This window comes from Somniosus microcephalus, chromosome 4 (genome assembly GCF_052327205.1).
Source record: "Somniosus microcephalus isolate GS21.2 chromosome 4, FLI_Smic_1.0, whole genome shotgun sequence".
Lineage (NCBI taxonomy): Eukaryota > Metazoa > Chordata > Chondrichthyes > Squaliformes > Somniosidae > Somniosus > Somniosus microcephalus.
The window spans coordinates 23,027,194-23,051,477 of record NC_140990.1 but is presented as its reverse complement, the minus strand read 5'-3'; the positions used below and the strand labels follow the sequence as shown (position 1 = coordinate 23,051,477).

Sequence of the window (24,284 nt, the reverse complement as noted above, 5' to 3'; positions counted from 1 at the left end):
AGTCTGCCGGGACCTTTGCTGAGTCCAGGGAGTTTTGGAAAATTATTACCAATGCATCCACAATCCCTACCGCCACTTCCCTCAAGACCCTAGGATGTAAGCCATCAGGTCCAGGTGATTTATCCGCCTTGAGTCCCATTATTTTACCGAGTACCACTTCCTTAGTGATTTTGATCGTGTTTAGCTCCTCCTCCTCTGTAGCCCTGTTTGTCCAGTGTTGGGATATTCTTAGTGTCTTCTACTGTAAAGACTGATACAAAATATTCATTGTGTTTTTGCCACCTCCATATTTCCCACCATTAATTTCCCGGTCTCATCCTCTAAGGGACCAACATTTACTTTAGCCACCCTTTTTCTTTTTATATAACTATAAAAACTCTTACTATCTGTTTTTATATTTTTTGCTAATTTACTTTCATAATCTATCTTCCCTTTCTTAATCAATCTTTTTGTTATTTTTTGCTGTCTTTTAAAGTTTTCCCAATCCTCTATCCTCCCACTAGATTTGGCTACCTTATATGCCCTTGTTTTTAGTCGAATACTATCCTTAATTTCTTTACTTAGCCACGGATGGCTGTCTTTTCTTTTACACCCTTTTCTTCTCAGTGGAATATATATTTTTTGGAAGTTGTAAAATAACTCCTTAAATGTACACCACTGATCATGTATCGTCTTACCCTTTAATCTATTTTCCCAATCCACTCTACTCAATTCCGCTCTCATTTCTTGGAGGAAACAAATACTCCACACACTGTGTGTTTGAAACAAAGCCGATTTATTTGGCATTGATCCAGAATATTAAGCTCCAGCCTAGTTACAGGTTAACATCAACAGAAACAAACCCCAACTGTCAGAATGAACATGGTTCAGTCCTGGATGTGATTCACAGCAGGAATAACAGCAGAATCTAATCCATGCAGTCACTTGTGAACTCGCCGGTGTCTCAACAGGTTGGATGTAAAAGTGAATCCCTTCCCACACACGGAGCAGGTGAATGGCCTCTCCCCAGTGTGAACTCACCAGTGTGTCAGCAGGTTGGATGTAAAAGTGAATCCCTTCCCACACACGGAGCAGGTAAACGGCTTCTCCCCAGTGTGAGTGCGTCGGTGTCTCAGTAGGTGGGATGGATCAGTGAATGCCTTCCCACACACGGAGCAGGTGAACGGCCTCTCACCAGTGTGAACTCGCTGGTGTCTCAGCAGGTGGGATGAACGAGCGAAACTCTTCCCACACATGGAGCAGGTGAACGGCCTCTCCCCAGTGTGAGTGCTTTGGTGTGTCAGCAGATCCTTACTTCTTTTAAAGGTCTTCTCACATTCAGAACATTTAAAAGGTCTCTTATCAGAGTGAACACATTGGTGTTCATGGAAGTGGGATGACTGAGCGAATCTCTTCCCACACACGGAGCAGGTGAACGGCCTCTCCCCAGTGTGAACTCGCTGGTGTGTCAAAAGTTCGTTTGAATGAGTGAATCCCTTCCCACACACGGAGCAGTAGAACGGCAAATCCCCAGTGTAAATGTCCTCATGTGTCAAAAGGTGGGCTAAACGAGTGAATCCCCTCCCACACACGAAGCAGTTGAACGGTCTCTCCTTGGTGTGAACTTGCTGATGTTCAGCGAGTTGCAATGACTGGCTGAACCTCTCCCCACAGTGAGAGCAACTGAATGGACTCTCATGAGTGTGAAGAAGCTGGTGTTGAGCCAGACGGAATGACTGCCGGAACCTCTTCCCGCAGTGAGAGCAACAGAACGGTCTCTCGTCAGTGTGAACTCGCTGGTGTTTCATCAGTTCCTCGGAGGTTTTAAAGCTGTTCCCACAGTCAGAGCATTTAAAAGGTCTCTCATCAGCGTGATCAAGTTGGTGTGCAGTGAGGTGGGATGAACAAGTGAATCCCTTCCCACACACTGAGCAGGTGAACGGCCTCTCCCTACTGCGAGCTCGCTGGCATGTCAACATGCTAGACAATTGAGTGAATCCCTTCGAATAAAAGGAGCTGGTAAACAGCCTCTTCCCAGATTCCAGCTAGGACGGTTAATTGAATCCCATCCCACTGTCCCCACATTTCTCCATGGTGCAGGTGTCCTTGTATCTCTCCAGGTTGGACGATCAGTTGAAGCCTCGTCCACACACAGAACACGTGTACAGTTTCTCCCCGCTTTGAATGGTGTGATGTTTTTTCAGGCTGTGTAACTGGTTAAAGCTCTTTCCACAGTCAGTGCACTGGAACAGTCTCAGTGTGGGTGTCTCGGTGCTTCTGCAGTTACACTGATGTTTGAAATCTTTGCCCACGGACAGAACAGGCAAACATTTCTACTACATTCAAAGGCCGATGATATTCAAGTCCTTATGAATCGAGTGACTCTTATCAGATCTTGACATGATGTTTGGTTTGAGTTTCTCGTTTGCAAATCCTCCCCATCTGATTCTCTGTAAAGGGAGTTTACAAAAGTCATCACTAAGTACAGGATAGAAATTCAGGACAGACAATTCTAGTTTCTATGGAACAATCTTTCCTCTCTCGCTCCCCCAAAGCTGTAAAGCACATCTGCCAATGCACTTTATTATGGTTATGTTTATGTTAATGTATTACAAGCCAAATGTATGTTGAATGTTTAAATGTCTTAATCTAAATGTACACTCTTGGGAGCCGCAAGCCAACATTTCGTTGTACTGCACTTGTGCACTAACAATGACAATAAAGTTGATTATTATTATCTTCCCGCCTCCCTGTGCTGAAATCCAAACCCATCGCACCATCTCCAACATTTCTTTAATAACAACAGAAAATGCTGGAAATACTCAGCAGGCCAGGCAGCATCCGTGGAGAGAGAAACAGAGTTAACGTTTCAGGTCTGGGACCCTTCATCAGAACTGGAAAAAGCTGGAGATGTAACAGATATTAAGCAGGTGCAGAGACAGGGGGGGGGGGGTTAGGAGGGGAGGAAGAAATAGAAAGAACATCCTGTACTTTTGTAAGAGGCAGGAAAGATAAAATGTTGCAAATGGGAATGGCAAAAATCATACTGCATGAAAAATGGGGGCAGGGATAATTATCTGAAATTGTTGAACTCAATGTTGAGTCCGGCAGGCTACAAAGTGCCCAATCGAAAGATGAGGTCCTGTTCCTCGAGCTTACATTGAGCTTCATTGGAACAATGCAATAGCCCGAGGACAGAGAGATCAGAGTGGGAGTGAAGCGGTGAATTAAAGTGACAGGCGACCGGAAGCTCAGGGTCACCCGTACAGACTGAACGGAGGTGTTCCGCAAAGCGGTCGACTAATCTGTGTTTGGTCTCCCCAATGTAGAGGAGACCCTCCACTCCCAGTTTTCCCCCTCCCTCTACTCTGGTTGGGTTCAGTTCTACACCCGCTGTGTGCAGAGTGAGAATGCAATGAGTCAATGATTGTCTTTCCTGGTCACTGGGACCCTGAAGCCCCGCCCAATCTCTGTTCCTGTACCAAGTTGGCTACGCATGCACCGTGATCCCTCCCTGTCCAAGATGGCGGCCGGGCCTGTCACCGCAGGGCAAACACGGGGCCTGTGGGCTCTTATTCGGGGCCTGAGGCCTACACCGGGTGTTTATGAAGCTTCCCAGCCCAACTGCGGGTCCAATTCGTCCCCGATCCCACAATCTCCTACCACCTCCTGGAACCGTGTCGTCCGACTCACTCCGGACTGGCCCGGATCACGTGTCCCTGGTGAGATGACGTCACTGAGGCCCCGGTCACGTGTCGCTGAGGAAGTCTGACCCGCTCCGGGAGGCTGACTTCGCTCCGTTCGCTTCCCGGGACCCTCGGACTCCAGGTTTGTGTTTACCGTCATTTATTTCCCCGTCCCTCTCCGCTCGTCCGTCTAGCTGAAAAAACTCGCTTTCCGCCAGTAATTCCGATTCTTCAACCATTAACGGCCGTTACCCAGTGTGTCGCCCCCGAGCATGCGCACTAGCAGCTGTTCGTGGGACTCTGGGCCCCTGAGCATGCGCACTAGCAGCTGGTTCTGGGACTCTGGGCCCCTGAGCATGCGCACTAGCAGCTGGTTCTGGGACTCTGCTACCCCTGAGCATGCCCACTAGCAGCTGGTCCTGGGACTCTGCTGCCCCCTGAGCATGCCCACTAGCAGCTGGTCCTGGGACTCTGCTGCTCCTGAGCATGCCCACTAGCAGCTGGTCCTGGGACTCTGCTGCCCCTGAGCATGCCCACTAGCAGCTGGTTCTGGGACTCTGCAGTCCCTGAGCATGCCCACTAGCAGCTGGTCCTGGGACTCTGCCCCTGAGCATGCGCACTAGCAGCTGGTTCTGGGACTCTGCAGTCCCTGAGCATGCGCACTAGCAGCTGGTCCTGGGACTCTGCCCCTGAGCCCTGAGCATGCCCACTAGCAGCTGGTTCTGGGACTCTGGGCCCCTGAGCATGCTCACTAGCAGCTGGTCCTGGGACTCTGCCCCTGAGCATGCCCACTAGCAGCTGGTCCTGGGACTCTGCCCCTGAGCATGCCCACTAGCAGCTGGTCCTGGGACTCTGCTGCCCCCTGAGCATGCCTACCAGCAGCTGGTTCTCGGACTCTGCTGCTCCTGAGCATGCCCACTAGCAGCTGGTCCTGGGACTCTGCTGCCCCTGAGCATGCCCACTAGCAGCTGGTTCTGGGACTCTGCAGTCCCTGAGCATGCGCACTAGCAGCTGGTCCTGGGACTCTGCCCCTGAGCATGCCCACTAGCAGCTGGTCCTGGGACTCTGCCCCTGAGCATGCGCACTCGCAGCTGGTCCTGGGACTCTGCTGCCCCTGAGCATGCGCACTAGCAGCTGGCCCTGTGACTCTGCCCGTGAGCATGCCCACTAGCAGCTGGTCCTGGGACCCTGCTGCCCCTGAACATGCCTACTAGCAGCTGGTCCTGGGACTCTGCTGCCCCTGAGCATGCTCACTAGCAGCTGGTCCTGGGACCCTGCCCCTGAGCATGCGCACTAGCAGCTGGTCCTGGGACTCTGCTGCCCCTGAGCATGCCTACTAGCAGCTGGTCCTGGGACTCTGCCCCTGAGCATGCGCACTAGCAGCTGGTCCTGGGACTCTGCTGCCCCTGAGCATGCCTACTAGCAGCTGGTCCTGGGACTCTGCTGCCCCTGAGCATGCTCACTAGCAGCTGGTCCTGGGACCCTGCTGCCCCTGAGCATGCCCACTAGCAGCTGGTCCTAGGACTCTGCCCCTGAGCCCTGAGCATGCCCACTAGCAGCTGGTTCTGGGACTCTGGGCCCCTGAGCATGCTCACTAGCAGCTGGTCCTGGGACTCTGCCCCTGAGCATGCCCACTAGCAGCTGGTCCTGGGACTCTGCCCCTGAGCATGCCCACTAGCAGCTGGTCCTGGGACTCTGCTGCCCCCTGAGCATGCCTACCAGCAGCTGGTTCTGGGACTCTGCTGCTCCTGAGCATGCCCACTAGCAGCTGGTCCTGGGACTCTGCTGCCCCTGAGCATGCCCACTAGCAGCTGGTTCTGGGACTCTGCAGTCCCTGAGCATGTGCACTAGCAGCTGGTCCTGGGACTCTGCCCCTGAGCATGCCCACTAGCAGCTGGTCCTGGGACCCTGCTGCCCCTGAACATGCCTACTAGCAGCTGGTCCTGGGACTCTGCTGCCCCTGAGCATGCTCACTAGCAGCTGGTCCTGGGACCCTGCTGCCCCTGAGCATGCCCACTAGTAGCTGGTCCTAGGACTCTGCCCCTGAGCCCTGAGCATGCCCACTAGCAGCTGGTTCTGGGACTCTGGGCCCCTGAGCATGCTCACTAGCAGCTGGTCCTGGGACTCTGCTGCCCCTGAGCATGCCCACTAGCAGCTGGTCCTGGGACTCTGCTGCTCCTGAGCATGCCCACTAGCAGCTGGTCCTGGGACTCTGCTGCCCCTGAGCATGCCCACTAGCAGCTGGTCCTGGGACTCTGCTGCCCCTGAGCATGCCCACTAGCAGCTGGTTCTGGGACTCTGCAGTCCCTGAGCATGCGCACTAGCAGCTGGTCCTGGGACTCTGCCCCTGAGCATGCCCACTAGCAGCTGGTCCTGGGACTCTGCCCCTGAGCATACGCACTCGCAGCTGGTCCTGGGACTCTGCTGCCCGAGCATGCGCACTAGCAGCTGGCCCTGTGACTCTGCCCGTGAGCATGCCCACTAGCAGCTGGTCCTGGGACCCTGCTGCCCCTGAACATGCCTACTAGCAGCTGGTCCTGGGACTCTGCTGCCCCTGAGCATGCTCACTAGCAGCTGGTCCTGGGTCTCTGCTGCCCCTGAGCATGCCTACTAGCAGCTGGTCCTGGGACTCTGCTGCGCCTGAGCATGCCCACCAGCAGCTGGTCCTGGGACCCTGCTGCCCCTGAGCATGCCCACTAGCAGCTGGTCCTAGGACTCTGCCCCTGAGCCCTGAGCATGCCCACTAGCAGCTGGTTCTGGGACTCTGGGCCCCTGAGCATGCTCACTAGCAGCTGGTCCTGGGACTCTGCCCCTGAGCATGCCCACTAGCAGCTGGTCCTGGGACTCTGCCCCTGAGCATGCCCACTAGCAGCTGGTCCTGGGACTCTTCTGCCCCCTGAGCATGCCCACTAGCAGCTGGTCCTGGTACTCTGCCCCCTGAGCATGCCCACTAGCAGCTGGTCCTGGGACTCTGCTGCCCCTGAGCATGCCCACTAGCAGCTGGTCCTGGGACTCTGCTGCCCCTGAGCATGCCCACTAGGGGCTGGTCCTGGGACTCTGCCCCTGAGCATGCCCACTAGCAGCTGGTCCTGGGACTCTGCTGCCCCTGAGCATGCCCACTAGCAGCTGGTCCTGGGACTCTGCTGCCCCTGAGCATGCCCACTAGGAGCTGGTCCTGGGACTCTGCCCCTGAGCATGCCCACTAGCAGCTGGTTCTGGGACTCTGCCCCTGAGCATGCGCGTTCTAAACCCCAACAAGTGCGGCGCATGCGGACTTTGAGGTGCCCAGAGAGGAATCTGTCATTTGCCTTTGATCAATAACCCTCATGGTCTTGAGGACCTCCATCAGGCTGGCCCTCATCCTTCGCTGTTTCAGTGCAAAAAAAGCCCCAAACTTCTCCAATCTCTGTTACTAACTGCTCTTTGGAACAGTGGAGACTGAGGGAGATTTGATTGAGGCGTATAAAATTATGAGGGGCCTGGATAGAGTGGGTAGGAAGAACCTATTTTCCTTAGCAGCGAGGTTAATAACCAGGGGCCATAGAATTAAAGTAATTGGTAGAAGGATTACAGGGGAGTTGAGGAGAACTTTTTTCACTCAGAGGGTGGTCGGGGTCTGGAACTTTCTGCCTGAAAGGGTGGTAGAGGCAGAAACCCTCATCTCAGTTGAAAAGTACTTGGAGATGCACATGAAGTGTGGTAACCTGCAGGGCTACGGGCCAAGAGCTGGAAAGTGAGATTAGGCTGGAATGCTGTTTTTCGGCCGGCTCAGGCACGATGGGCTGAATGGCCTCCTTCTGTGTCCTAAATTTCTGTGATTCTATGATAACCCCTCCATTGCTAGACAGTCTGGGTCAAAATGGAGTGAAAAAGAGAAACAAAGAACTTAAAGAAAGAAAAGAAAGACTTGCATTTATATAGCGCCTTTCACCACCATCGGACGTCCCAAAGCGCTTTACAGCCAATGAAGTGGACTCACTGCTGTAATGTAGGAAAAGCGGCAGCCAATTTGTGCTCAGCAAGCTCCCACAAACAGCAATTCCAAAATCCTATAGATTATGGAACAGTTCCTGCAGATTGGAGGGTGGCAAATGTAACCCCGCTATTAGCCTAACATCAGTAGTAGGGAAAATGCTAGAGTCGATTATAAAGGATGTGATAACAGGACACTTAGAAAATATCAACGGGATTAGACAAAGTCAACATGGATTTATGAAAGGGAAATCATGTTCGACAAACCTACTGGAGTTTTTTGAGGATGTAACTGGTAGAACAGATAAGGGAGAACCAGTGGATGTGGTGTATTTGGATTTTCAGAAGGCCTTTGATTAAAGTCCCACATCAGAGGTTAGTGTGCAAAATTAAAGCTCATGGGATTGGGGGTAATAAACTGGCATGGATTAAAAATTGGTTAACAGACAGGAAATAGAGAGAAGGAATAAATGGGTCTTTTTCTGGGTGGCAGGCGGTGACTAGTGGGATACCGCAGGGATCAGTGCTTGGGCCCCAGCTATTCACAATATATATCAATGATTTGGATGAGAGAACCAAATGTAATATTTCCAAATTTGCTGATGACATGAAACTAGGTGGGATTGTGAGTTGTGAGGAGGATGCAAAAAGGGTTCAAGGCGATTTAGACAAGTTGAGTGAGTGGACAAATACATGGCAGATGCAGTATAACGTGGATAAATGTGAAGTTATCCACTTCGGTAGAAAAAACAGAAAGGCAGAGTATTATTTAAATGGTGATAGATTGGGAAATGTTGATGTACAGAGGGACCTGGGTGTCCTTGTACACCAGTCACTGAAAGCAAACATGCAGGTGAGCAAGCAGTTAGTAAGGCAAATGGTATGTTGGCCTTCATTGCAAGAGGATTTGAGTACAGGAGCAAGGATGTCTTACTACAGTTATACAGGGCGTTGGTGAGACCACACCTGGAGTACTGTGTGCAGTTTTGGTCTCCTTACCTAAGAAAGGATATACTTGCTGTGGTAAACCACTGTTGTTAGTATTGTTGTTCACTGTTAGTACTGTTGTTCACTCTTGCATATTGTTGTACTTGTCTGTGCATGCCTCAGCTGACTCCGCCCCTGGCTCCACCCTCATGGCTGGGTATAAAGGTCGCTGCTCAGAAGCCTCCAGCCCTTTTGGATACCAGGCAACCACAAGAGGCATGCTCTGTTCTTTGGTAATAAAAGCCTGTTTATTACTTTCTCAATCTCCAGTCTTTTGTAGCAATTGATAGTGCATCAATTTTATTACCAAAGTTAAATGTTGGCTGCGGATGCTGATCAACCGATGGCGCAAAACGCTGAGCAGCAGGCGCTGCTGCGAGCCCTCAGACCAACATGCCTGGACCTAGACCCCCAAGAAGCGGGTTCGTCGACTAAATTCGCACAATGGCTGCGTTGCTTTGAGGCGTATCTGGAAGCCTCGACCGTGACTCTTGATGAAAATAAACTGAAAATCCTGGCCTCGAAGGTGAGCCACCAAGTCTATACTTTAATCCAAGATGCGACAACCTACGCGGCGGCTATCGACCTACTGAAAGGGCAGTATGCACGCCCGGTTAACACGGTCTATGCCAGGCACCTTTTAAGATCTCGCAGACAGCAGCCCGGGGAATCGGTGGAAGCCTTCCTACGGGCACTGCGGGTACTCGGACGCGGCTGCGACTGCAAGGAAGTATCGGCCGCGGCACATGCGGAGGGATTGATACGAGACGCTTTCGTTGCGGGTCTAAGGTCCGACTACTCCCGGCAGAGGCTGCTGGAGAAGGGTGAAATAGACCTGACAAAGGCAGTGTCCCTCGCGCTCTCGCTCGACGCGGCCCACAGAAATATGGACGCTTTCTCCCCTCATCGCCCCGCGCCGTGGACGCCGCAATCTTGGGCCATGGGACCGCCACCTCCGACTGCTGCAGCGATGTCCAAGGCACAAAAATGCTATTTTTGTGGCCAAGCTAAACACCCTAGAGCACGCTGCCCCGCGAAGAATGCTACCTGCTCCGGCTGCGGGAAGAAAGGTCACTACGTTAGCGCCTGCAAAGGGAAGACCGCTAACGCCAGCAGCGCTGCGTGCGAACCGTGGGCGCAGCCATCTTGTCCGCCATCTTGGGCTCCCCCAGCCGCGTGGGGATCGGGACCGTGGGCGCCGCCATTTTGTCCGCCATCTTGGACGCCTCCGACTTCAACCACGGGGGAGCCGGACTCAACCACCGCCTCATCTGACGACCACATCGACTCGCTCGACCATACGCTGGCCTCCGTGACGCTGGACCAATCTCTCCCTCATCAACTGTCCAGGTCCATGATGGATATTACGGTAAACGGCCGCGCCACTACCTGCCTTTTTGACAGCGGGAGCACGGAGAGCTTTATCCACCCCGACACGGTGCGCAGTTACTCTCTCCCGGTCCTGCCGACGCGCCATCGGATCTCTTTGGCTTCCAAAGCCCAGTCAGCGGACGTCGGTGGCTACTGTGTAGTGACCCTTTCAGTAAGGGGCACAGAATACAAAAATTTTAAACTTCTGGTCCTGCCCCATCTCTGCGCTGCCGTTCTACTGGGGTTGGATTTTCAGTGCCACCTTAAGAGTGTCACATTAGCGTATGACGGACCCCTCCCCCCACTCACAGTCTGCAGCCAGCAGCTTTTAAATCGCCCGCCGTGCACCATTTGCAGCCTCTCCACCCTTAAAGTTCCCCCCCCCTCCTTGTTCGCTAACCTCACCCGCGACTGTAAGCCCATCGCTACCAAAAGCAGGCGTTACAGTGTTGGGGATAGGAGCTTCATTAAATCCGAGGTAGCGAGACTCCTGAAGGAAGGGATTATTGAAAGTAGCACCAGCCCATGGCGAGCACAAGTGGTGGTAGTGAAGACTGGCGAAAAACAGCGCCTAGTTATTGACTACAGCCAGACGATCAATCGCTACACCCAACTAGATGCATACCCACTCCCCCGCATATCTGACATGGTCAATCAGATAGCACAATACCGGGTGTTCTCGACGATTGATCTGAAGTCGGCATACCACCAGCTCCCCATCAGGGCTGAGGACCGCCAGTACACAGCTTTTGAAGCTGACGGTCGGCTCTATCACTTTCTCAGAGTTCCCTTCGGCGTCACCAACGGAGTTTCTGTCTTCCAACGGGAGATGGACCGGATGGTTGACCAGAACGCGCTCCAGGCCACTTTCCCATATCTAGACAACGTCACCATCTGCGGCCACGACCAGCAGGACCACGACGTTAATCTAGAGAAATTCCTCCGGACGGCCCAGCGGCTGAATCTCACATACAACAAAGACAAATGTATGTTTCGTACTACGCGCCTCGCTATTCTTGGCTGCGTAGTGGAGAACGGAGTCATCGGCCCAGACCCCGATAGAATGCGCCCCCTTATGGAGCTCCCCCTCCCCCACTGCCAGAAAGCACTGAAGAGATGCCTGGGGTTTTTCTCTTACTATGCTCAGTGGGTGCCCAACTATGCGGATAAAGCCCGACCCCTCATCAAGTCCGCCTCCTTCCCCCTGACAGCAGAGGCCTGTGCAGCCTTCACTCTCATAAAAGGAGACATTGCGAAGGCCACAATGCACGCTGTGGATGAGTCCCTTCCTTTTCAAGTGGAGAGCGACGCATCCGACTTTGCCCTAGCTGCAACCCTTAACCAGGCGGGGAGACCCGTGGCCTTTTTCTCAAGGACCCTCCAGGGCCCCGAGATTCGACACTCCTCTGTCGAAAAGGAGGCCCAGGCCATTGTGGAAGCCGTGCGACATTGGCGGCATTACCTGGCCGGAAAACGATTTACCCTGCTCACTGACCAGCGTTCAGTGGCTTTTATGTTTCATAATAAGCAGCGGGGCAAAATCAAGAATGACAAGATCTTAAGGTGGAGAATCGAACTCTCCACCTACAATTACGATATCTTGTACCGGCCCGGGAAACTCAATGAGCCCCCAGATGCCCTATCACGTGGTACGTGCGCCAACGCGCAGGTTGATAGGCTACAGACCCTCCACAATGACCTCTGCCACCCGGGGGTCACCAGGTTCTTCCATTTTATCAAATCCCGTAACCTGCCCTACTCCATCGAGGAGGTCAGGACCATGACCAGGAACTGCCAGATCTGTGCCGAGTGCAAGCCGCATTTTTATAGGCCAGACAGAGCGAACCTGATCAAAGCCACGCGCCCCTTCGAGCGGCTGAGCATCGATTTTAAAGGGCCCCTCCCCTCCTCTGACCGCAATGTGTACTTCCTCAATATAATTGATGAGTACTCCCGTTTCCCGTTTGCCATCCCTTGCTCGGACATGACCAGTACCACGGTCATTAAATGTCTGAATGACCTCTTCGCCTTGTTCGGTTTCCCTAGCTATATCCATAGCGACAGGGGCTCATCTTTTATGAGCGACGAACTTCGGCAGTACCTGCTCGCGAGAGGCATTGCTACAAGCAGGACCACCAGCTACAACCCCCGGGGTAACGGCCAGGTGGAAAGGGAGAATGCGACAGTCTGGAAGGCAGTCCTTTTAAACTTAAAATCTAAGGGCCTTCCGACCTCCCGCTGGCAGGAGGTCCTCCCTGCGGCGCTCCATTCCATTCGGTCGCTGCTCTGTACACCCACCAATGCCACTCCTCACGAGAGAATGTTCTCCTTCCCCAGGAAGTCCACGTCGGGGATTTCGCTACCAACATGGCTGACTTCTCCAGGTCCCGTCCTACTGCGGAAGCACGTGAGGACCCATAAGGCGGACCCCCTGGTCGAGAGGGTGAGCCTCCTCCACGCCAACCCGCAGTATGCTTACGTGGTGTACCCGGACGGGCGGGAGGACACAGTCTCCATTCGAGACCTCGCACCTGCAGGTGCTCCTGAAACACCCTCTTCGCCACCCACCGCTACTCCTGCCTACCCCCAGGACACAGTCCCCGCACGGGACCTCGCACCTTCGGGTGCCTCTGAGAGACCACCATTGCTACCTCCCATTACCCATGCTCTGACCCCTGTAGACGGCATGCAGCAGCCCCAGGGTCCGCCACCTGCTACACCTCCTCTGAACGAGACACCGGGTTCACCATTGGATGCTGCACCATCACCGCCGCTGCTGCGACGCTCAGGACGGCTTACAAGGCCTCCTGATAGACTTCAGTACACAAATTTTTAGTGCACTTCACCCCGCCGGACTCAATTCTAAACAAGGGGTGAATGTGGTAAACCACTGTTGTTAGTATTGTTGTTCACTGTTAGTACTGTTGTTCACTCTTGCATATTGTTGTACTTGTCTGTGCATGCCTCAGCTGACTCCGCCCCTGGCTCCACCCTCATGGCTGGGTATAAAGGTCGCTGCTCAGAAGCCTCCAGCCCTTTTGGATACCAGGCAACCACAAGAGGCATGCTCTGTTCTTTGGTAATAAAAGCCTGTTTATTACTTTCTCAATCTCCAGTCTTTTGTAGCAATTGATAGTGCATCACTTGCCATAGAGGGAGTGCAGCGAAGGTTCACCAGACTGATTCCTGGGATGGCAGGACTGTCGTATGAGGACAGATTGGGTCGACTAGGCCTGTATTCACTCGAGTTTAGAAGAATGAGAGGGGATCTCATTGAAACGTATAAAATTCTGACAGGGCTAGACAGTCTGGATGCAGGGAGGATGTTTCCCCTAGCTGGGGGGGTCGAGAACAAGGGGTCACAGTCTCAGGATACGGGGTTGGCTAATTAGGACTGAGATGAGGAGAAATTTCTTCACTCAGAGGGTGGTGAACCTGTAGAATTCTCTACCACAGCAGGCTGTGGAGGCCAAGTCACTGAATATGTTTAAGAAGGTAGATAGATAGATTTCTAGACACAAAAGGCATCAAGGGGTATGGGGAGAGAGCGGGAATATGGTATTGAGATAGAGGATCAGCCATGATCGCATTGAATGGTGGAGCAGGCTCGAAGGGCCGAATGGCCTACTCCTGCTCCTATTTTTCTATGTCTCCGCCACTCACTCTGCGCATGCTCAGAGCGGCGTCCTGTCTCGCGCCTGCGCACTGGGTTCCTGTAGTCATTGATAGGGCACATTCTGCTGCGCGGTGCATTCTGGGTAAACGACGCCATTGAAAGCTCTAATTGGTGAACAAAACATTATTTTTGTCATCCGATTGAGAGTGGGCCTTTTTTGACTACCGGTAGGGGCGACACTAAGTCGTCCCACTGTCACCAGACAGGAACAAAACTGTTTAGGCAAGAGCCCTAGTGCACCACAAATATGAAACAAACAGTAATAACTCTGTCGTGTACAGCGACACACAAATACGGTGGAAAGATGGCTACAAACTTCCCTTCACTCCAATCCTCTGATTTCTCAGCCATCTTTCCATCCATTCTGCTGCCTGGCCCTTCACTCCACACGGCCTGGTCACCTTCTAGATCTTACATATTGTTATGGATAGCAAGCTGGTTACAAAACAGAGAGTAGGGGTTAGGAGTAGCTACTCAGACTGGCAAAAGGTGGAAAGTGGTGTTCCACAGGGATCGGTGCTGGGACCACTGTTTACATAAACGATTTGTACTCGGGAATCAGAAGTACAATTTCAAAATTTGTTGGTACCAAGTTGGAGGGTAAAGTTTATACTGAGGAAGACTGCGACAAAATGCAAGAAGATATTAATACCTTTGCAGAATGGGCATGTAATTTGCAAATGAATATCAATATAGATAAGTGTGAGGTGGTGTATTTTGGTCGGAAGAATGAGGAGGCCACACACTGCTTGGAAAGTAAGAATCTAAATAGGGTAGAGGAGCAAAGTGATCTCGGGGTCCAGATACACAAGTCACTAATAGTAACAATGCAGGTTAATAAGGCCATAAAAGGAGCAAACAATGAACTGGGGTTCTTCTCTAGAGGGATAGAATTGAACAGCAGCGAAGTTATGTTAAACTTGTTTTGAACCTTGGTTAGTCCACACTTGGCGGACTGTGAGCAGTTTTGGTCTCCATATCATAAAAAGTAGAGGCACTGGAGAAGGTGTAACAAAGATTTGCAAGGATGATCATAGACCTGACAGGATATACTTATCAGGAAAGGCTGAACAGGAATGGCCTCGCCTCTAACTCTGTCATCTCCTCCAGGCCCACAACCATCCGAGTTATCTGCACTTCTCTAATTCAGGCCTTTTGAGCACATCCGGTTTTAATCGCTCAATCATTGCTGGCTGTGCCTTCAGCTGCCAAGATCCTAACCTCTAGAATTCCCTCCCCAAACCTCTCTGCCTCTCTACCTCTCAAGAGGTTCCTTAAAACCTACCTCTTTGACCAAGCGTTTGGCCATCTGCTCTAATATCTCCTTCTGTGTCTCAGTGTCAAATTTAGTTTTATTATGTTCCTGTGAAGCGCCTTGAGACGTTTTACTGTGTTAAATGTGCTATATAAATACAAGTTGTTGTTGTAACTCTGGCACGGAGTTGATGGGCCAAATGGCCTCCTTCTGTGCCGTTATGACTATGTGACGATGCCTTCTGCCTCCTGACGTAGTTGGGAAAGTTTTGGTATTATTACCACAATTGTGCACCATCTTCTTTTCCAAAAATGTCTTAGTTTTTCGAATGGCTGCTTTTGTCCCCCTCAATTGTAGGTGATATTTGTCCCTATTCTCCTATAAACTGAATTGATGTTGTTCCAAACTGGGTTCAATGTAAGACAGTTCAGGGAGTCAGGAGTCATTCACCCCTAGACCTACGCTGGCAGGTAAAACCCCACACGGTTCCTTAGTAAGGATTCCTCTGGTTCCTCAGCATATATTTGTCAGGATACCGAAACCCAGCTTCCTTACCGTCCACTCCTGGAGGCCCCACTCCCTGAGCCTACAACCTTCAGCAGGGTCAGTGCTGGAGTTCCACAGCGGGAGTGATCCCAGAGTAACTGTCAGGATCACACCATAATGGATGATCATTCATTTTTAGTTATCCTGGTGTCTTAACGTGCACACATCAATAAACCAGGGAATTCCTGGAAACACGCTGCAGGTCCTTCTTTATCTGGAGATCAAAGGTCTGTTGTATAATTGTACCAGCAGTTAACAGGCTCCTGTGAACTCTTCCGTCTGCTACTTTAATGCGGACTTGAACCAACTTACTTTAATCGAATGAATGCCTGCCTTAAAATGGTACTCGGGACTGTCAGACAAACATGTTAAATCTTCATAGAATAATTACCACAGTCATTTTTAGACTGGAAACTTAAACCTGCTGTTTCACTTTCAGTCAGGAACAGATCGCAGTTTGACACCAATCTCTGATTTGACAGCATGTTTCCAGCATTCACCGTTGTTCTTCCCGACTCTAAACACAGTTGTAAAGGATCTATCTGTTCCATGCCTAGGAGCTCTGAACCATGGCAGAGAGCGGCTGGGACACGTTTCTGACACGCCTCAAGATTAACCCGCACAGGGACTTTGCTGTCGGTGAAGAGAGACGAGAAAGACCAAAGTGCCGTTTGCCCCTCTCAGTGTGGCCCTGAAGGACTGTGTCCAGGCTGGAGTTCTGTTCCCGCCGTACAATCCTCCCCCAGATTGTCCTTTCTGAGCTCCAGCCAGGTGATGCTAAACACTCAGGTGGGAAAGAAGAAAATCTACAACAATGTGTTTAAAACAAAACTCTATCTACCCTATCACCTCCTTTAATCATCTTAAACACCTCAATCAGATCACCCCGTAATCTTCTATATTCAAGGGAATACAAGCCCAGTCTGTGCAACTTGTCCTCATAACTTTACATCGAGTTACGGACAGGGTAGAAATTCTGAACAGACAGTACTCGTTTCCCTGGAACATTCTTTCCTCTCTTGCCCCTCCTAAGCTTTAAACCCTCATCCCACACACTCTCTCATCGCCTCATCCTCGCCGTTTGAAATCCCCATTTATCACAGGCTCGGATTTTCCTCCATTTCACTCCTGAAGGTGCTGTGTGATGGTGGGGTTCGGCCTCAGTCACTGTCTGCCCTCCAGCACCTCACCAAGTGGTAATTCTGAGCTGTGAGCCTATACTGAAGGTGCTGTGATGGTGGGGTTCGGCCCCAGTCACTGTCTGCCCTCCAGTACCTCACCGAGTGGTAATTCTGAGCTGTGAGATGGTGGGGTTCGGCCCAGTCACTGTCTGCCCCCCAGTACCTCACCGAGTGGTAATTCTGAGCTGTGAGCCTGTACTGAAGGTGCTATGTGATGGTGGGGATCGGCTCCAGTCACTGTCTGCCACCCAGTACCTCACCAAGTGGTAATTCTGAGCTGTGAGCCTATACTGAAGGTGCTGTGTGATGGTGGAGTTCGGCCCCAGTCACTGTCTGCCCTCTAGTACCTCACCAAATGGTAATTCTGAGCTGTGAGCCTATACTGAAGGTGCTGTGTGATGGTGGGGTTCGGCCCCAGTCACTGTCTGCCCCCCAGTACCTCACCAAGTGGTAATTCTGAGCTGTGAGCCTATACTGAAGGTGCTGTGTGATGGTGGGGTTCGGCCCCAGTCACTTTCTGCCCCCCAGTACCTCACCAAGTGGCAATTCTGAGCTGTGAGCCTATACTGAAGGTGCTGTGTGATGGTGGGGTTCGGCCCCAGTCACTGTCTGCCCTCCAGTACCTCACCAAGTGGTAATTCTGAGCTATGAGCCTAAACTGAAGGTGCTGTGTGATGGTGGGGTTTGGCCCAGTCACTGTTTGCCCCCCAGTACCTCACCGAGTGGTAATTCTGAGCTGTGAGCCTATACTGAAGGTGCTGTGTGATGGTGGGGTTCGGCCCCAGTCTCGGTCTGCCCTCCAGTACTTCAGCGAGTGGTAATTCTGAGTTGTGAGCCTGTACTGAAGGTACTGTGTGATGGCGGGGTTCGGCCCCAGTCACTGTCTGCCCTCCAGTACATTGCTAATTCTGAGCTGTGAGCCGATACAGCGAGCTGCCAACATTTCGACCATGGGGAGCAGCACAGCCGCCGGCCCTGGATGATTCTGTCTGGCAAAGCTCAAGCCAATGGTAGCACAACAACAACAACTTTCATTTACATAGCACCTGTAACGAAGTAAAACCTTCACTAGAGCGGAATCAGTCAAAAACTGACACCGAGACAAAGGAGGAGACTTTAGACAATGTGGAAAATTGCCGAGGTATGTCCTTTCTACAAAAAGCAGGACAAATCCAATCCAGCCAATTACTGCCCCATCACTGTGCTCTCAATCATCAGCAAAGTCATGGAAGGTGTCGTCGACAGTGCAATCAAGCGGCACTTACTCACCAATAACCTGCTCACTGATGTTCAGTTTGGGTTCCATCACGACCACTTGGCTCCAGACCTCATTACAGCCTTGGTCCAAACATAGACAGAAGAGCTGAATTCCAGAGGTGAGGTGAGAGTGACTGCTCTTAACACAAGGCAGCAATTGACCGAGTGCAGCATCAAGTAGCCCTAGTAAAACTGAAGTCAATGAGAATCAGGTGGAAAACTCTCCACTGGCTGGAGTCACACCTAGCACAAAGGAAGATAGTTGTGATTGTTGGAGGTCAATCATCTCAGCCCCAGGACATCACTGCAGGTTTGCCTCAAGGCAGTGTCCTAGGCTTAACCACCTTCAGCTGTTTCGCCAATGTCCTTCCTATCATAAGGTCAGAAGTGGGGATGTTCGCTGCTGATTGCACAGTGATCAATTCCATTCACAACTCCTCAGTGAATGAAGTAGTCCATGCCCGCGGGCAGCAAGACTTGGATGATGTAAGTGGCAAGTAACATTCGCGCCACACAAGTGCCAGGCATTGACTATCTCTAACAAGAGAGATTCTAACCACTGACCCTTTACATTCAACGGCATTACCATCACTGAATCTCCCACCATCAACATATTTGGGGTTACCATTGACCAGAAACTTAACTGGACCAGCCACATAAATACTGTGGTGACAAGAGCAGGTCAGAGGCTGGGTATTCTGCGACAAGTGTCTCACCTCCTGACTCCCCAAAGCCTTTCTACCATCTACAAGGCACAAGTCAGGTGTGTGATGGAACACTCTCCACTTGCCTGGATGAGTGCAGCTCCAACAACACTCAAGAGGCTCAACACCATTCAGGACAAAGCAGCCCGCTTGATTGGCACCCCATCCACCACCTTAAACATTCACTTCCTCCGCCACCGGTGTACCGTGGCTGCAGGGTGTACCATCTACATGATGCACTGCACCAAGGCTTCTTTGACAGCACCTCCCAAACCCGCGACTTCTTCCACCTAGAAGGACAAGGGCAGCAGGCACATGGGAACACCACCACCTGCAAGTTCCCCTCCAAATTACACACACCGTCTTGACTTGTAAATATATCGTCGTTCCTTCATCGTCGCTGGTTCCAAATCCTGGAACTCCCTCTATAACAGCACTGTGGGAGCACCTTCACCACACGGACTGTAGCAATTCAAGAAGGCAGCTCAAGAGCAGCTTCTCAATGGCAGCTGGGGATGGGCAATAAATGCTGGCCTTGCCAGCGATGTCCACATCCCAATTCAATAAAAAAAATCTAAATAGTAAACCTTTAAGAGGAGTAGAGGAGCAGAAAGAAGTGGGTGTTAGATTCCAGCTAACGCCTTGTCTTATTATTTAATAAATAGGTCCAAGAGTTGAGTGTCAACAACTTTAAGATGAGCAGATTCTCCGTCCTCTACCGTATCTTATATTGATCCATCAAGCAGAGTAAACAGGCAAGTCCCACGTCCGACTAAGGCAGGTTTGTTGGACACGACCTTCTTTTCCAGAAGCTGTGAGTATTTCTAATGGATCCTTCCCTGTCCCAGTGACCATAAACAGCATCTCTCAGGATCCCTTCAAGCATCTTCCCTCTAATCGAGATCACACTAATTCCAGGCGCTGACTTCTCCCTGTTTTGAAAATGGGAATGACGAGAGCTACCTCCAATCTCAGGAAACAAACCCTGACTCTATGGAGCTGTTGATGATATGGGCAAGGGGCTCACAGAGCACCATCCCATCTCTTTAAACACCCGTGAGTGGATATCATCTGGACCTGGAGCGCCATCTAATTTCAGATCTCCTATTTTATCCAAGGTGATAATCCCTTTCTATTTTAATACTTATGATGTTATTGCCCCCTGACCAGTCCCCATTTCTCCTCCATTTACAGACGCTCCCTGACCAGTCTCCATTTCTCCTCCATTTACAGACGCTCCCTGACCAGTCACCATTTCTCCTCCATTTACAGACACTCCCTGACCTGTCACCATTTTTCCTCCATTTACAGACGCTCCCTGACTTCCTGTCTGTCCCAGAGTTTGGCGCGGGGCCCCTTTGCTGAGCGAATCGGGAGAAACCGGGAAGCGGCGGGCGGATAATGTTGAGTGTTTTAATAATGGGGCCTGGGGCCGCACTCGGGGTGTGAGCGTCCCGCGTCCCCCCGGGGTCCATAAACCTGCTCCCTGAGCTCGGGGTGTGAGCGGCCCGCGTCCCCCCCGGGTTCATGAACCCGCTCCCTGAGCTCGGGGTGTGAGCGGCCCGCGTCTCCCCGGGGTTCATGAACCCGCTCCCTGAGCTCGGGGTGTGAGTGGCCCGCGTCCCCCTGGGGTTCATGAACCCGCTCCCTGAGCTCGGGGAGTGAGCGGCCCGTGTCAGGAGCAGCCCGACTAGAGCGGGCCTTGTGGGAACACAGCATCGGCAGCAGTTCAAACCGGCGGCAGTGAGTCAGGAGCAGCCCGACTAGAGCGGGCCTTGTGGGAACACAGCATCGGCAGCAGTTCAAACCGGTGGCAGTGAGTCAGGAGCAGCCCGACTAGAGCGGGCCTTGTGGGAACACAGCATCGGCGGCAGTTCAAACCAGTGGCAGTGAGTTAGGAGCAGCCCGACCAGAGCGGGCCTTGTGGGAACACAGCATCGGCGGCAGTTCAAACCGGTGGCAGTGTGTCAGGAGCAGCCCGACCAATTCAACAGCAGGGGAGAGAGGTAAAAAGTAAGCAAAGTGTGACGTCATCAGGAAGCAGGTAAGTGATTGGTTGGTGAGTATATCTCTTTTTTTTTAAACTTTAACTCTGGTTTATAGTTTCTAAGGTCTCTCTGGTGTAGCAGGGACTGTTGGTAAACCAGTTAACTGTAGTGTAATTAGTGGGATTGATTGATTTAATTTAAATTCAATTAATTAAAGGGTAAGTCATGGCAGGACAGCCGGGCCCCGTGATCTGCTCCTCCTGTGATATGTGGGAAATCAGGGACACTTCCTGTGTCCCTGACAACTACATGTGCAGGAAGTGCATCCAGCTGCAGCTACTGACAGACCGCATTGCGGCGCTGGAGCTGCGATTGGACACATACTGGAGCGTTCAGGATGCTCAGGACAACGTGAATAGCACATTTACGGAGTTGGACACACCGCAGGTAGAGGTTGGACAGGAAGAAAGGGAACGGGTGACCAACAGGCAGAGTACTAGGCGCAGGCAGGTAGTGCAGGGGTCCCCTGTGGCCATTCCCCTCTCCAACAGATACACCACTTTGAGTACTGTTGGGGGGGATGGCTTATCAGAGGAAGGCAGCAGCAGCCAACTTCCTGGCACCAGGGGTGGCTCTGCTGCACAGAATGGGAGGAAAAAGAGGGGTAGAGCTATAGTAATAGGGGATACAATTGTAAGGGGAATAGATAGGCGTTTCTGCGGCCGCAAACGAGACTCCAGGATGGTGTGTTGCCTCCCTGGTGCAAGGGTTAAGGATGTCTCCGAGCGACTCCAGAACATCTTGGAAGGGGAGGGTGAAGAGCCAGTTGTCGTGGTGCATATAGGCACCAACGATATAGGTAAAAAGTGGGATGAGGTCCTAAAAGCGGAGTATAGGGAGTTAGGAGATAAATTAAAAAACAGGACCTCGAAGGTAGTAATCTCAGGATTGCTACCAGTGCCACGTGCTAGTCAGAGTAGAAATAGAAGGATACTTCAGATGAATACGTGGCTAGTGGAATGGTGCCAGGGGGAGGGATTCACGTTCCTGGGACATTGGAACCGGTTCTGGGGGAGGTGGGACCAGTTCAAACCGGACGGTCTGCACCTGGGCAGGGCTGGAACCAATGTCCTAGGGGGAGTGTTTGCTAGTGCTGTGGGGGAGGGTTTAAACTAAAATGGCAGGGGGTTGGGAACCTGAGAAGGGAGACAGAGGAAAGGGAAACAAGGATAAAAGCAAAAGATAGGAAGGAGTAAAACAAAAGTGGCAGTCAGAGAAATCAACGGTTTAAATCAAACATGGCCACAGTAAATAATAATTCTAATAGGTCTAAGAGCGTTAAAAAAACAAGCCTGAAGGCTTTGTGTCTTAATGCAAGGAGCATTTGTAATAAGGTGGATGAATTGGCTGCGCAAATAGAAGTAAACAAATACGATTTGGTTGGGATTACGGAAACGTGGCTCAAGGAAGGCCAGGACTGGGAACTCAACATCCAGGGGTATTCGATATTCAGGAAAGATAGGTAAAAAGGAAAGGGAGGTGGGGTAGCATTACTGGTTAAAGAAGGGATTAACACAATTGTAATGAAGGATATTAGCTCTGATGAGGTGGAATCTGTATGGGTAGAATTGAGAAATACTAAGGGGAAAAAACGTTGGTGGGAGTGGTTTATAGACCTCCAAACAGTAAGGCGGAGGTTGGGGATGGCATTCAAAGAGAAATTAAAGAAGCGTGCAATAAGGGCACAGCAGTCATCATGGGTGACTTTAATCTACATATAGATTGGGCCAACCAAATGAGTAACAATACTGTGGAGGAGGAATTCCTGGAGTGTTTACGGGATGGTTTCCTGGACCAATATGTCGAACCAACCAGAGATCAGGCCATCTTAGACTGGGTATTATGTAACGAGAAAGGATTAATTAGCAATCTTGTTGTAAGAGGCCCCTTGGGTCGGAGCGATCATAATATGATCGAATTCTTCATTAAGATGGAGAATGAAGTAGTTGACTCGGAGACTAGGGTCCTGAATTTAAATAAAGGAAACTATGATGGTCTGAGGAGCGAGTTGGGTAGGATTGATTGGGGAATGACACTCAAAGGGTTGACGGTGGATAGGCAATGGCAAACATTCAAAGACCGAATGGATGAACTGCAGAATTTGTTCATCCCAGTTTGGCATAAAAATAAAACAGAAAAGGTGACCCAACCGTGGCTAACAAGGGAAATTAGGGATAGCATAAGGTCCAAGGAGAGGGCATATAAATTGGCCAGAAAAAGCAATAACCCTGAGGATTGGGAGCAGTTTAGGATTCAACAAAGGAGGACAAAGGGATTAATTAAGAAAGGGAAAATAGAATATGAGAGTAAGCTTGCAGAGAACATAAAAACTGACTGTAAAAGCTTTTATAGATATGTGAAGAGAAAAAGATTGGTGAAGTCAAGCATAGGTCCCTTGCAGTCAGAATCGGGGGAATTTATAATGGGGAACAAAGAAATGGCAGTCCAACTAAATACATATTTTGGTTCTGTCTTCACAAAGGAGGACACAAATAACCTCCCAGAGATGCCGGGGAACATAGGGTCTGATGAAAGGGTGGAACTGAAAGAAATCAGTATTTGTAGGGAAATGGTGTTAGGAAAATTGATGGGACTGAAGGCCGATAAATCCCCAGGGCCTGATAATCTACATCCCAGGGTACTTAAGGAAGTGGCCCTAGAAATAGTAGATGCATTGCTGGTCATCTTCCAGAACTCGATAGACTCTGGAACGGTACCCATGGATTGGTGGGTAGCTAATGTTACCCCACTATTCAAAAAAGGTGGTAGAGAAAAGGTGGGGAATTATAGACCGGTAAGCTTGACATCGGTAGTGGGGAAAATGCTAGAGTCCATTATAAAAGATGTAATAGCAGAGCACTTGGAAAGCAGTGACTGGATCGGACAAAGTCAACATGGATTTACAAAAGGTAAATCATGCTTGGCTAATCTACTGGAATTTTTTGAGGATGTATATGGTAAAATAGATAAGGGAGAACCAGTGGATGTGGTGTATTTGGACTTTCAGAAGGCTTTCGATAAGTTCCCGCATAAGAGATTAGCGTGCAAAATTAAGGCACATGGGATTGGGGGCAAGGTATTGACTTGGATAGAGAACTGGTTGGCGGACAGAAAGCAAAGAGTTGGAATAAACGGGTCGTTTTCCGAGTGGCAGGCAGTGACTAGTGTGGTACCGCAAGGATCGGTCCTAGGACCCCAGCTGTTCACAATATATATTAATGATCTGGACGAGGGAATTGGATGTAATATCTCCAAATTTGCAGACAACACAAAGCTGGGGGGGGAGGGTATGCTGTGAGGAGGATGCCGTGAAACTCCAGCACGATTTGGACAGGTTGGGTGATTGGGCAGAAACATGGCAAATGCACTATAATGTGGATAAATGTGAGGTTATCCACTTTGGTGGCAAAAACAGGAAGGCAGATTATTATTTGAATGGTAATAGTTTGGGAGAAGGGAAAGTGCAAAGAGACCTGGGTGTTCTTGTACACCAGTCGCTGAAGGTAAGCATGCAGGTGCAGCAGGCGGTTAAGAAGGCAAATGGTATGTTGGCCTTCGTAGCAAGAGGGTTCGAGTACAAGAACAAGGATGTCTTGCTACAGTTGTACAGGGCCTTGGTGAG

General features: G+C 50.9%; 1 pseudogene; it reads right to left on the bottom strand.

The window, feature by feature from the left end:
* Positions 1-764: 764 nt before the first annotated feature.
* LOC147118414 (uncharacterized) overlaps positions 765-24,284 on the bottom strand; it is an 86,607-nt pseudogene continuing 63,087 nt past the window's right edge.